This window comes from Nerophis ophidion, linkage group LG15 (genome assembly GCF_033978795.1).
Source record: "Nerophis ophidion isolate RoL-2023_Sa linkage group LG15, RoL_Noph_v1.0, whole genome shotgun sequence".
NCBI classification, from domain to species: Eukaryota; Metazoa; Chordata; class Actinopteri; order Syngnathiformes; family Syngnathidae; genus Nerophis; species Nerophis ophidion.
In genome coordinates, this window is record NC_084625.1 from 34,225,139 (window position 1) to 34,238,715 (window position 13,577).

Sequence of the window (13,577 nt, forward strand, 5' to 3'; positions counted from 1 at the left end):
ACTGGACCAAAAATCCCCTACAGAGTTTGAAATCACCCCCCAAGGGACAAGTCACCGAGTAACAGGCAAAAGGGACAAAACGAGGCGAGGACAACGAGAGGGAAGCCAGAGACGTATATGCTTACTACGAGGAGTTAACGACGTTCTGGCACAGGATCCAAGGAGTGAGTGGACTTTAAGCTGCTTCTCTGATTACTGCCATGTGCTCTGATGACAGGCCTCCTGCAGCTGCGGCGAATAGCAGGCGTGGAACGATCGGAGCGTGCGGGGACGTGTCTCAGCATGCTGCCAGAAGGAGTGTGGGAATCTGGTGTGGAAGGATCTTGGGTTTGAATCCGCGCCGTGACAAAAGCCTTCCAAAGACGTTAAAATAATTACCAAAATGCAGACATTTTTATTCATGGGAATATGGAGAAGCTGTTGATGTTTGACAGAGGACCTGGAACGGTGGCGAGGACGAGGACGAGGACAAGGAGGCATGATGATGCGCCGATTGTTCTTCCGAGATGATGCAGCAGAAACCTTGGAGACTGCGTGCAGGTAGGAAACAATTTATTCCAATAAGTCATTCACGAACAAACAAACAAACACAAGGAGAGCTAACGGAATAGCTAACGTGAAAACACATAAGACAAAATTAGCTCAAGGAACACAAGGGACTACCGTAACAGTGGCGTAAAGCAAGAAAAATCACCAGGATGAGCAAGGCGAAAAGGCAGGACTAAATAATTCTCAGATTAGTGCCCGGCAGCAGGTGAGCGTGCCGAACACTAATCAGAACCAGGTGAAAACAATAAATAAGCATGGCAACCAAGGAGACACGGAACAGGTGCTGAAACAGAGACATAAAACGTAAACAAACTATAATCCGGGATCATGACAGGAGCAAATGGAATGAGATACTCTAAGGGTCTGCTATCAAGGTAAGTGCTGTACATCATTATCACATTAAAAACTATTCGCATTTTATTTTTTAAAACATTGTTTCTGTGCTAGAAATGTTTTTCTTTTTTTTCATTAAACGACATGATAAATATAAAAATTGTGCTCTTTTTGGAGGGGGAAAAATTAATAAAAAATAAAAAAATATATATACATACATATGCATAAATAAATATAATATATACATACAAACATCCATCCATCCATTTTCTACGCTTATTGCCTTTTGGGGTCGCGGGGGGTGCTGGCGCCTTTCTCAGCAACAATCGGGCGAAAGGTGATGTACACCCTGGACAAGTCGCCACCTCATCGCAGGGCCAACACAGAGAAACGGACAACATTCACACTCACATTCACACACTAGGGACCATTTTAGTGTTGCCAATCAACCTATCCCCAGGTGCATGTCTTTGGAAGTGGGAGGAAGCCGGAGTACCCGGAGGGAACCAACGCATTCACGGGGAGAACATGCAAACTCCACACAGAAAGATCCCGAGCCTGGGATTGAACCCAGGACTGCAGGACCTCCGTATTGTGAGGCAGACACACTAACCCCTCTCCCACAAACATATATATACATATATATATATATATATATATATGTATGTATAAATATATATATATATATTATATTTGGATTTTTAATCTGCTTGTGTACAAAAATGCAGACGATTTTTTCAAGAGCATGTGTAGAGACGCTCCGAAGGGGCCCTCCGCTCCAGTGCACTTCTATCTACCGTGCGAGGGCTGTTGCATATACAGGATGTGGAGAGGTTTCATCTCCTTGATGTTCCACAGACTCCATGCAGCAACGTAAAGAAAAAAGGCAGGCAGGGAAGGAGAAGTTGCTCTGGGCCGTGCAAATGACCTAGATAGCAATTTTATTTATCTCTTTGGCTGCATCCAAAAGACTTGCGCTCACTTTATCATTTCATGATGCATCCGTATGGCAACTACGGAGCCTTTGGAGCCGTATTGACTTCCTTCCCTCTGAACAGACGAGAAGAAAGCGAAATGTTTAACAATGAGCCGCAGAATAAGTCAGGTGTTTGCTATTCTGTGCCATTTCCCTCCCTGTAATGCAGAGGTTACAGGTGTTAACTGCGGCCAATAGAACTATTGATTAATCGAGAAGGCAGTTTGGCGAGTCTTCTTTGACCACAAAGTGGCTGATCAGAATTCCGGGGCTGCTACTTCCGAGAGTTCTTCGCTGGGCACGGGGGGGAAGAAGGAGAGCAGTGGAGAGACGGCTGGCAGGGGGCAGAGAAATATGACGCACGGGGGTACAGAACAGATGGGGGGATGATGGAGTGTGAGGGAAAAGTGTGGCGGATAGAGGGGAGAAGGAAGCAAGTGGGAAATTGAAGGCCAAAGCGGCGTGGGTTGTTACAGCCGCACGGCGAATCTCAATCCATCAATAAATGTTGGATTTGGATAGAAAAGATGTCCCTGCTGAAACGGGCCTTAATGGCCACTGTGTCATTTTGACCACTCCCCTCAGATGGAAGAGAAAAATGTTTGCCGCCAGACAAAAGAATGACTAAGATGACATCTGTGATAATTATATTCGTAAATAACACATCCTCTTTTCTGCCTTATTATTCATTTCCATCTCAGCCCGGCATTTAATTTATTTTTAACAAAGCTGGCCACGTTTTGATTATCATACAAAGTGAGCATGCTCAGTCACCTGTGTGCCATAAAATGCACCGCCGCTCCTCTTGTCTTTGCAACAGATGCTGCAGACACGTTGTCTTAACCCGCGCGCGCACTAAGCTCATTAAACTGGCATGCAAATAGCGATTGTGTTGTGTCGGAAAAGAATAAGGCAGGGAGGGGCATGTCCGCGTGAAATGTAAGCACACCGATAGGGGTCTTTGTGCCGGGCAAAATGGGAGTGCGTTTCTCCACCAAGAGGGGGGGCTCCTCTGTGCATGGAGTGAGGAGAGGCAGACATCTGCAATCTGCCAACGCCCCAGGTTGAAGTCTGTCCTTCTCCGCGCCCTCGTCCCCAATGAACTGTTCCTAGTCTCACACTTTGCTCATGCTGCAAATAAATGCACAACAGTGTCGACAGCGGAAGTGTCAAAAGTGCGGCCCGCGGGTCGTTTTTTTTTTTTGCACCACCTCATAAGTAGAGGTGAGCAAAAAATAAACAGTGAGAACATGGGAAAAATCGACCAATGCATTCAGAAAAAGCTGAATGTTGATACTGACGGGGCGGTATAGCTCGGTTGGTAGAGTGGCGGTGCCAGCAATTTCAGGGTTGCAGGTTCGATCCCCGCTTCCTCCATCACTGCCATTATGTCCTTGAGCAAGACACTTTACCCACCTGCTCCCAGTGCCACCCACACTGCTTTAAATGTAACTTAGATATTGGGTTTCACTGTGTAAAGCGCTTTGAGTCACTGGAGAAAAAGTGCTATGTAAATATAGTTCAGTTCACTTTACTTTACTTGGCTGCGGAGCTAGCACTGAGCGCTGGGACGGAGAGTCTTCGCGGTGTCTTGGCTGGGTGAGCAGGTGTCGGACACCTCAGTCACCTTGGAAGTATCCTCGCTCATCCATGCGGACTGGACACTGGCCGAGAGTGGAGTCGGCTGTCTTGGTTGCTTTGTTGGGTCTGCTCCTGTCTCTGTCCATGGTCCCTCTACCCCAGCGGACGATGGCGTGGAACACCGCAGAGGCCACCTCAGTGTATATGTTTCTTTTACTTTTTATTCATAGAAGTGTCTGGTTGTATCTGCTGCTTTAATGTCTTTAATGTCCTCTGTCTTCTGTGATGTTTCCCTCTTACACACATGTAAGAGGGATGTGTACTATGGCTATGAGTTATTTTTTTCCCTTGGCCTCAGTCTGCACCCCCTCTCCAGGGCCCAGGCTAAAACCGATTTTTTTATTTTATTTTAATCTTCTATTTTTTTCTCCCATAAAAAACAATTAGACATATGTATAAAAGTATACATTTAGGCCACTGCTCAGGCTTGACCAAAAGGATTTTGGTAAAAAAAAATAATTAAAAAAGTGTCATTATTTTGTTTTATTATTATTCAATGCTGAAATCTCTACATCAACATTTGTTCTATCTGTCACTACAAAGTTTTTACATATTTAAGTTGTGTCTGCCTCACAATACGAAGTTCCTGCAGTCCTGGGTTCAAATCCAGGCTCGGGATCTTTCTGTGTGGAGTTTGCATGTTCTCCCCGTGACTGCGTGGTTTCCCTCCGGGTACTCCGGCTTCCTTCCACTTCCAAAGACATGCACCTGGGGATAGGTTGATTGGCAACACTAAATGGTCCCTAGTGTGTGAATGTGAGTGTGAATGTTGTCTGTCTATCTGTGTTGGCCCTGCGATGAGGTGGCGACTTGTCCAGGGTGTACCCCGCCTTCCACCCGATTGTAGCTGAGATAGACGCCAGCGCCCCCCGCGACCCCAAAGGGAATAAGCGGTAGAAATGGATGGATGGATGGAAGTTGTATGCCCTTTTTGTCAAAGAAAACCCAGGTTTTTTTGATGAAAAAACACAAAATATGCAATATGTTCAGTGGAATATTTGAGATTATATAATAATTGGAGCCTTAAAAAGGTAAATACTCATAACAACATTGATTAATTCATTATTATTTTTTGAGCAATGACATTATAAAAAAAAGTCCCACTGAAATTATTGGGGATCCAAAAGCGTCCTGCTTAGTAAAGTTTAAAAAAATAAACCTTTTTTTTTTTTTTTTACTTTTAAGACAATAGTCTCAAGATCAGCTTCAGATCTATCGTTCAATTATAAGTTTTACTGTTGTTTATGTTATTCGTCTTAGGCCCTTCTTTAAAAAAAAAAAAAATTAAAATTAAAAATTGTTTTTCAATGGCAAACACAAAATATGCGATACTTTCCCCAAAAAATATCTCAAAGTGGAATATTTAATGTGACATAATTGGAGCCTTGAATAGGTCAATAATTCATAATGACATTGATTTTGATTCATTATTGTTTTTTAAAGAAAGAAACAGCCTGCATGGCAGCTTTGTGTTATCAGAGTCAATATTGCAAAATGTTCTTGTTACATTTCACCTGTTTGTTTTTTTATACCACTTTTTATGTTTTTTGTTTTTGTTTTTTTTATCGTATTTTAGAATGTGCCGTGGGGCTTTTAAAAAATCACCTGCGGGCCGCAAATGGCCCCCGGGCTGAACTTTGAACACCCCTGATCTAGATGCTATATGTCCAATGGCTATGAAATAGAATAGCAAGACTATGTAGAGAGATGACAAAACATACACATGGTCCATCATGTCCACTGCCGTGTTACAATGTGCTGTGACCCAGACTCTGCTTGCCCTCACATGACGTCGGCCGTGTTTCAAGGTGTATTGAACATGTCCGCTTTAGTGAGCTGCGCACTAGAGCGCGGGAAATCAGCACTGCAGGATCTCCCCACTAACTGGTAAGCAGGCAGGCGTGTTTGAAGAAATGTTTCCAGGAAATGCAATACACAGGTTAGGAGGTCACCGGACGAACAGGTGGGTCACCCACTGCATCCCCACCCCCCTCGGAGAGAGAATAGATATATATTTTTCTGAGCTGCCGAACCCTGAGGTGGCGCGATCAAAAAGAGGCGGAGCTTTGATGTTTTAACCCCAAGCGGTTTAGAGCGGATAGAAACGGCAAACCAGATGGTACCTGTTGCATGCTGGGAGCAGCCAGTGTTATGGGTCCCACCTGTGGTTTTAATTACAGCACGTGTAGATGGGCTGCAGCGGAGCGGAAGAGGGAAGCAGGGGTGACCCTCTCTGCTGGATGGAGGCGGTAGCATGGACCCCACGCCTTTTTTTGGCCTTTTCAGTATGTTGCTCCCATATTGACATACATACTTACAGAGATAGAGGAAGGGTCTGTTAAGACGCCGTCTACCTTGTCCAATTACTTGCGCTCCAGCTGTCTGGTTTTCAGAGCGCCCCATGATGTCATCTACATTCCCCTCACACGTCCGTACTGTATACATATTTATTTATTTTCTCTTCTTGCCGGTGTGTTATTTGTGTACTGCTCTGCAACGCGCTGCAGCTCCTCTGCATAAATGAACTCCAATCGGATTAAAGAGAGGGAGACAAAAAGGGGGTCGCTTACTAATTCTGGCCTCTTCCAGCACACAACACCCCACACTGGCAACCCTGGGGGCCAGCCACCCCCATCCTCATCTCCCCCCACCTTTCTCTTTGCCATCACTTCTCATCTTCTAGCCTTTTCTTGACATTTCGGCACCCTCCGTCATCTAAGACGTCCCGCTGAGTGTTGAGGTGCTTCATTCGAAGCCTCAGCACCCACTTATGTATTCTTAAAGAAGCTGTACACATTAAGTGCAACCTCCAATCCATCAAAGTAATGCATGTTTTTGTTTTTTAGCTGGACACTACTTTGTTCAGAGAATGATGTAAGGCTGCTAAAATCTCTGCATTATGATAACAATATCACTCATATTTAAATGTTCTGGTCACAACAGGCATATAGAATATTGTTGGCCGTTCCTAGATGTTTTTAGAAGGTATACTGGGCGCAATACATGATACAATTATGTCAGGCTTGCCCCTGACAGTTTGTCTATGTTTTAGTTTTTTCCTCTGCATTTGTCTGTTTCCTGTGTTTTGTATTTCCTGTCTTTTAGTTCCTGTCAAGTGCTCTTAATTTGTCAGCTTCCTGTCTTGTTCCCTGAGTGCTGTGTTCCTCCTCAGTGTGTTTAGTATTTCCTGTCCTTAGTTCCTGTCTAGTGCTCCTATTTTGTCAGCTTCCTGTTTTGTTCCCTGAGTGCTGTGTTTCCCTTCAGCTGCGGCTGATTGGCATCTGGCCACACCTGTTTCCAATCAGCCGGCTCCTATTTGTACCTCCTTTGTCTTGTGTCAGTTGCTGGATCATTGTATTGTCATTTGTATTGTCGTTGCCTCATGTCACTCTTGTGTCTTTGCTACCTGTCGTGTCTGGCATTATTTCAGCTATAACCTGTCGTGCTACATCTTGTCCTGGTCGTCGTAGCGGTAAGCTGTTTTTGTTAGCCATAGCTATTTCCAGTTTTTCTGTTTGATATCCTCTAGCTTCCATGCTAAAGTTCATTTTTGTTTCTTGTTAGCTTCTATGCTAAAGGCCTTTTGTTTTTTATTCACCCACGTGCGTGCTTTTGGTTTGAACCCTTTGTCTGGTTTTGTCTTAGTATTTATATTAAAATCATGTTTGCTCACTCCATGCCTGCCTCCATCTCTGCATTTTGGGGTTTGTCAACTACTGACTCCGTCAAATTAATTATTATTATTATTTATATATTGCTTTTAAAAGGCACTACAAAGACGCTTACACAACAATCAAAATAAAACATGATCATAAAAGCACATAAGTTAAAGTTCAAGTTAAAGAACCACGATAGTCAGGTGAAATTACCCTCTGCATTTAACCCAGCGCCTTGTTCCACCCCTTGGGAGGTGAGGGGAGCAATGAGCAGCAGCAGTGGCCACACTCTGGAATTATTTTGGTGATTTAACCCCCAATTCCAACCCTTGATGCTGAGTACCAAGCAGGGAGGTAATGGGTCCCATTTTAATAGTCTTTGGTATGACTCTTGAATTCACAACATACCAGCCACCCACAAGGCCACTGACCAGGCTAGCATACAGTACAATACATACAGTGAAAAATATTTTATTATGAGATGGTGTGTCCAGTTCTAAAAGCAGTTTTGAAAAGGTGGGTTTTTTATAGTCTTTTGAACATTGTGGGATTATGACATGAACAGATGGAAAGGGGGAGAAAGTTCCGGAGGGTGGAACGGGTGCGATGGAGAAGTGTTATGATCCGCTGCCCGGATCATATTCTGTTTGGGGTTTTCGGGTCACTTGTGTTTTCTGTTGGTTTTGTACTCCTTCGGTTCCATAGTTACCATAGTTACTTATTATTTTTCACCTGCCGCTTGTGTTCCGGACGAGCACCTGTTTGTAATTACTGACATTATTTAAGCCTGCCTTTTACAGTCAGTCAGTCTGGCTTCTATATTTGCGTCACGTGACTGTAACATAAGTTTTTGCTTGTGTCCTAGCCCCTGCCAGTGATCTTTGTCAATGCTAAGTTATGCGCTCGGCACCTTATTCAGTCGCTTTGTTTTCTGTTGTGTACCTGATCTGTGTTATTTTACTATTAAATTCAGTTCTTACCTGCAAGTCCTGTCCGGATTCGTCCTTTGCATCCTGGGAGAACAAATCCTGCATCACCATGCGCCCCGATCGTGACAGAGAAAGCACGGTCCTCCCAGGTTCGGTGCTGGGTCCTTCGAGGACGGGACAACAGATGACTGTTGGTAGAACGCAGGTTTTTAAAAGGAATGTGAGAGGTGAGGGGGTCAGAGAGATAGAATGGGGGCCAATGTTAGGGAGAGCTTTATCTGACAGGAAAAAGATTTTGAACTGGATGCGCTGTGGGATAGGTAGCCAGTGAAGTTCCTGTAGGACAGGGGTGATGTGGTCATAGAGACGGGAGCAAGTTCAGCCGAGTTTTGGAAGAGTTGAAGTTTCTAGAGGACTTTTGAAGATGAACCATAAAAGATGTTGTTGCAGTAATTCCAGTCTGGAGGTGATGAATGCATGAATGAGACTTTCAGCGGAAGAGAAAGACAGGAGGGGTCGAAGACGGGTAATATTCCTGAGGTGGAGGTAGGCTGTTTTAGTGATGTGATCTTCCAATGAAATGTTATTGTCCAAGATGAGACTAAGGCTCCGGATGTGCATGGAGGGGGACAGGGTGAGTTTGTTGTTACAAGAAATGTGGCAATAGTCTACATTGAAACACAGGGTAAGGATACACATAAGAACTAAGTCACTTTGCACCGGCAGAGGGGAGCGGGAGTCTTAAACAATCATTGTGTGTGTGTGGACACTGATAAGGTTAGGTGGGATTTACCATGGATGACCTTAGTGTAGAGGGGGCCTAACACATTTCCTACCAATGAGCCAATCAGATATAGTTAATCTTCTAAATAAATCCCAAAACTCGGTAGAAAAAGCGGTAGAAAACGGATGGGATGGATGGATGTCTCCTAATCCTCACGAAGAAACGGAGGGGGCGGGGTGAGAGTGTGGGGGGCAACAAGGGTCTTTTTGTGTCTTCCTCGCTAGTTACAGGTCCTAAATGGCTGTCAAAGTTTACCAACTTGTCGGAATTCTTACTCAGAGGTCTCATGTCCAGGTGAAATGCATGATTTAGGATCCAGGATAAACTTCGAGGGAGCAAGGAAGAGAGGAAACAACACACCGCTCGATGATGTGAACTTCACACAAAACTGATGTATGTGTTAGCGCTTACAAAAACAATATCACTAATACTTGGTTAATATTGAAGTCATGAAATAGAAATGGAGTATTGTTGGTCCTTTGTGAATGGTTGTCTATTGGATTTTATGGGCGGAATAGAGCTCCAATTATTTTAGTCAGAATACATTTGAAAAAATGCATCCATCGTCATGTTCTCCCATAATGATTGTGAACAATAGGCAAAACTAAAAAAAAGGGCAGTGGCCCTTTAAGATCGGCAATCAAGCTGGCACAAGGTAAATGTACATGTTGGTAGCTAACGCTATCAAAAAGAGAGAGATTATTTTTCCATCACACATAGATTTGCATCTGCATAAATGTTTTGTTCAAACATGTGTGAGGACATTTCGGCATCTACAGTTTGTATACTAAGTTGTTTGTCCAAATATCAAACGCCTTTCCTCCAATTAATACCTATTCTCACGTGTGTATGTGAAATGGTTACATTGTCACTAAAATTATAGTACTTTTTTCAAAGTATTTTTTTTAATGTATTATCTATTACCTGGTGAAGTGAATTAATTAAATCATATTAAGTTCTATTTTTATTTTCACTTTGGAGAAAGCAAACCACCAAGTTTAATTAAATAGTGGTGTTTCAGTTTGATGAATAAATAGAAAGAAAGGTGCCTTAGTTTGATATTGGTAGGTGGATTGGATCACTTCTCGTAGAAAAAGAGGCTCTAACTGGGACTTCGTAATGCAAAAATGATAAATTTCCTTGAAAAAAGATTACCTGTATAGCTCAACACCAACATTTGAGTTATGACTTAAAGCAATGGTTTTCCAGACACTTAAACACAAACATCTCCTTTTATGGTCAGGATGTGTTCCCCTGACTTAGCACACACACCCAGAAACAGCCAAACCAGCAATTTGGCTTAGTTAGGAGTTTTATTTTACCTAGGTTGCTCCGGGTACTGCAGACCTGTTTAAATGACCCTCGCTTGTTTGTAATAAAGCAACTTTTTGTTCAACAAAGCGTCTCCGAAGACTCTTTTGATTCAGCCGCATTGCCGTGATGCCCTCCTGCCTGGGAGGAGGTGACAAGACCAGAAATGCAATTCACTGGTGTGGAGAGACGCAGCCGACCGGCCGACAGCGGGCTGAGAGACACAGCCTTGGCCAAAAGGGAGGCCAGGAGGCGGGGCCTGCGGCGGCGAGGAGAGGCGTGACGCACGCTGAGCAGCACGAGAGCGGCAATTTCAATCAGGTGCGTACAACACACACCGCCTCACAATCTCTCCATCTGCGGCTACATTATAAGAGAGGCGAAGGGGGCACGATGAGGAAAGAGAAGGAGGAGAAAGAACCAGCTGACGACACAGACCACGAGCACGACAACCAAGACCCGAGAGACGATGAGCCCCCACCACAGACGCAAACCTTGGACACCGCAAGGTGCCCCGCAGCCAGAAGCAGGAAACGCCCGCGCACTGCAAAGTGCCCGTGACAAAAAGGCAAGAGGACAAAGTGATTGTTGAAATAATAAACACAAATCAGACCTGCTACGATGTGTCCTGTGTCCATCGTCACGACAACCCACACATGGACGGCAGGAAGTCCGTCACAACTGGTTTAGGCTTTGCAGTTTAATATTTTAACTATTTTGTGCAATTTCAACGTTATATGCATTTATAAGAACAAGACCTAAAGGCTTCGACTATTTTCCCTAAAAGACGTATCAAGACTAATAAAATGTGTTTTATTTATTAACTCAATTGCTCAAACAATTTAAACAATATATTTCTGAACTACTAAAATAATTGATAGCAGCCCTGTTGCTTCAACTGCAGCCCTAATCCATGGTTTTGTGTTTGTGTTTGTCTGTTAGCACCCTGTATCCAGGTTCTTGCAGAAGGAGGTAAGGAACAGACTAACTCAGTGTTTCTGTTTCTTAGGCTATGTCCTCACTAAGCCGGATAACCCTTTAAATGAATAATTGTTTAGCCTAAACCATCATTTAAGGTAACCCTCCTTGGATAATTTTTTTACACAGGTAAGTGCGCCGTGTATTTCTTGAATATCCGGCTCTTAGCTTTGTATGGACTCATTGATCGTTTACAAACTGAGTTCGGAGAGGAAGTGAAGTCAGAAAGACCGCGCCCCACACAGGAAGTGACATCAGAAAGAACACGCCACAGCCAACTTCCTAACAACCGGAGTTAACCACTGGATAGATGGAGGCGAGACATTCAGAATGTCCGTGTTTCTCCTTCTACTGTACATCAGGGGTCGGGAACCTTTATGCGATTTCAAATTACCGGTATTAAAATCAGCTTCCTCCATTTTGAAAATGATGACAGGGGAAGTGTCACTCGTGACATCACAAGTTTGACCAGGCGGTAATACCAAGCATGCGCTAAATATTTTGGGAAGCGAGTTTGACTCGGCAGTAATTCAAGGCAGGCGCATACTATCTGCCCTGCGGCAATTCAAGAAAATACGGTAAGTCTCTTATTCTTTTTAATAACATTGTTATTCTTAAACTGCGATGAGGTGGCGACTTGTCCAGGGTGTACCCCGCCTTCCGCCCGATTGTAGCTGAGATAGGCGCCAGGGCCCCCCGCGACCCCAAAAGGGAATAAGCGGTAGAAAATGGATGGATGGATGTTATTCTTAAGCTAACTAACAATAAATAAAATACTTCTTACCATTAATGCAACTTCTTAAACAGAGCGGTAGAAACCGGATGGATGAATTAAAATGTGTTGCAGCACATGCGCAGTCCACATTTCCCTCCTCTGCAGGAGCACTCAGCGACTCCACTGTGAACGCTTCTGGACACGCTCCCACACACGCAGCCGGTGGCAATCTTCAATCAACACAGCTGACAGGGATTACGGACAACAGGATATAGAGCCTCGCCGCTGACTAATCGACGTCGGAACGTCGCCCTGTTCGCAGTAAGTTTCACGTCTCTGACTTCCCACCGGTATTATATCCTGTAGCTTGTTTCCTTGTGTCCTGGTCTGTTCATCTCCGTCTCCCTTCTGCTCCCCAGTCTCGTGTCTCTGTGTTAACTTCCTTTTCCCCCTGGACTCGGATTGCCCTCCTGATATTGACACTCTGCTTGGACCTTGGACGCTCTCTCCTGCATCACGAACCCCTTTTTGGACATCGGACTTCCCTGCCTCTTTCCTCTCGATTTGGACGCTCTCATTCAACACACTTGACAACACCCCTTAAGGTATCTACATATGTTAATCCCAGCACACAGCTCACATTCAAACACATAGTAGTATACACACCCTATGCATTCATCAATCACTCAATATATATATATATATATATATATATATATATATATATATATATAATGAGTTGTACTTCTGCTGTTGTGCCATCTCTTTCCACCCATCTATAGACTTAACAGTACATTTCAACTAAGTATGGAACCAGACGGCACAACAAGGGCTCCACCCGGCACGTGGGTCTGATCTTCCCCTCCTAAAGACCTACCGTATCTACAATTGAGTCTGTCCTTCGACAACCCAAGGCACGATTTACCACCTTGGAGGACAAACTTGATGTCGCATTTGGTAATCTGCTGTCTAGAATAGACAAGCTCCCCCACACTCAGTTTAAGCACTTCCGAAACACTTGCCACCGAAAGACAGACCTCCCTGGGCCAACCCAAAATAGCCAGTCCTAAAATTTTTGAGGGGGATTTTGACCTTTGTTTTGGCTTCCTGACTCAATGTGAGTTTATTTTTCTACACCAGCCCTCTCGCTACGCTAACGATGGGGCCAAGGTATCGTTTTTGTTCTCCCTATTTTTGGGACCTGCTCTAAAGTGGGCTCCGTCTGCCCGTAACACAACTTTGGGCTTCAACTCTAATTATGCTGCATTTCGTAAATAATTTTTGGCTGTTTTTGATCATCCTGCAGATGGAAGAAATGCTACCTCTAGGCTTCATTCCCTCAGACAAGGCCCCCGATCTGTGGCTAACTACACCCTGGAGTTCCGCACTTTGGCAGCCGAGAGGGGTTTGGATGACAAAGCTCTTCTGAGTGCCTGCAGGAGAGGGCTAAATGAGACTATCAAGGATGGATTGATGCGAGACCGGCCGTCTTCTTTTCATTGAAAAGGGTCATATCAAGGCTGACCCCAAGAAGGTGAAGGCAGTGGTAGAATGGCCTCAACCCACTACACGAACTGAGCTGCGACGCTTCCTGGGATTTGCTGGATTCTACAGACGCTTCATAAAAGACTTCAGTAAGTTGGCCGCACTTCTCCATGCACTGACTTCAACCAACATACCTTTTCAGTGGGATCGAGAAGCGGGA

General features: G+C 44.3%; 1 long non-coding RNA gene across 1 annotated transcript; it reads left to right on the forward strand.

Moving 5' to 3' along the window:
• Positions 1-323: 323 nt before the first annotated feature.
• On the forward strand, positions 324-12,467 carry LOC133569857 (uncharacterized). Its single transcript, XR_009809946.1, has 3 exons — positions 324-540; positions 11,122-11,151; positions 12,038-12,467. It is a non-coding gene; the product is annotated as an uncharacterized LOC133569857 (long non-coding RNA).
• The last annotated feature ends 1,110 nt before the right edge of the window (positions 12,468-13,577 follow it).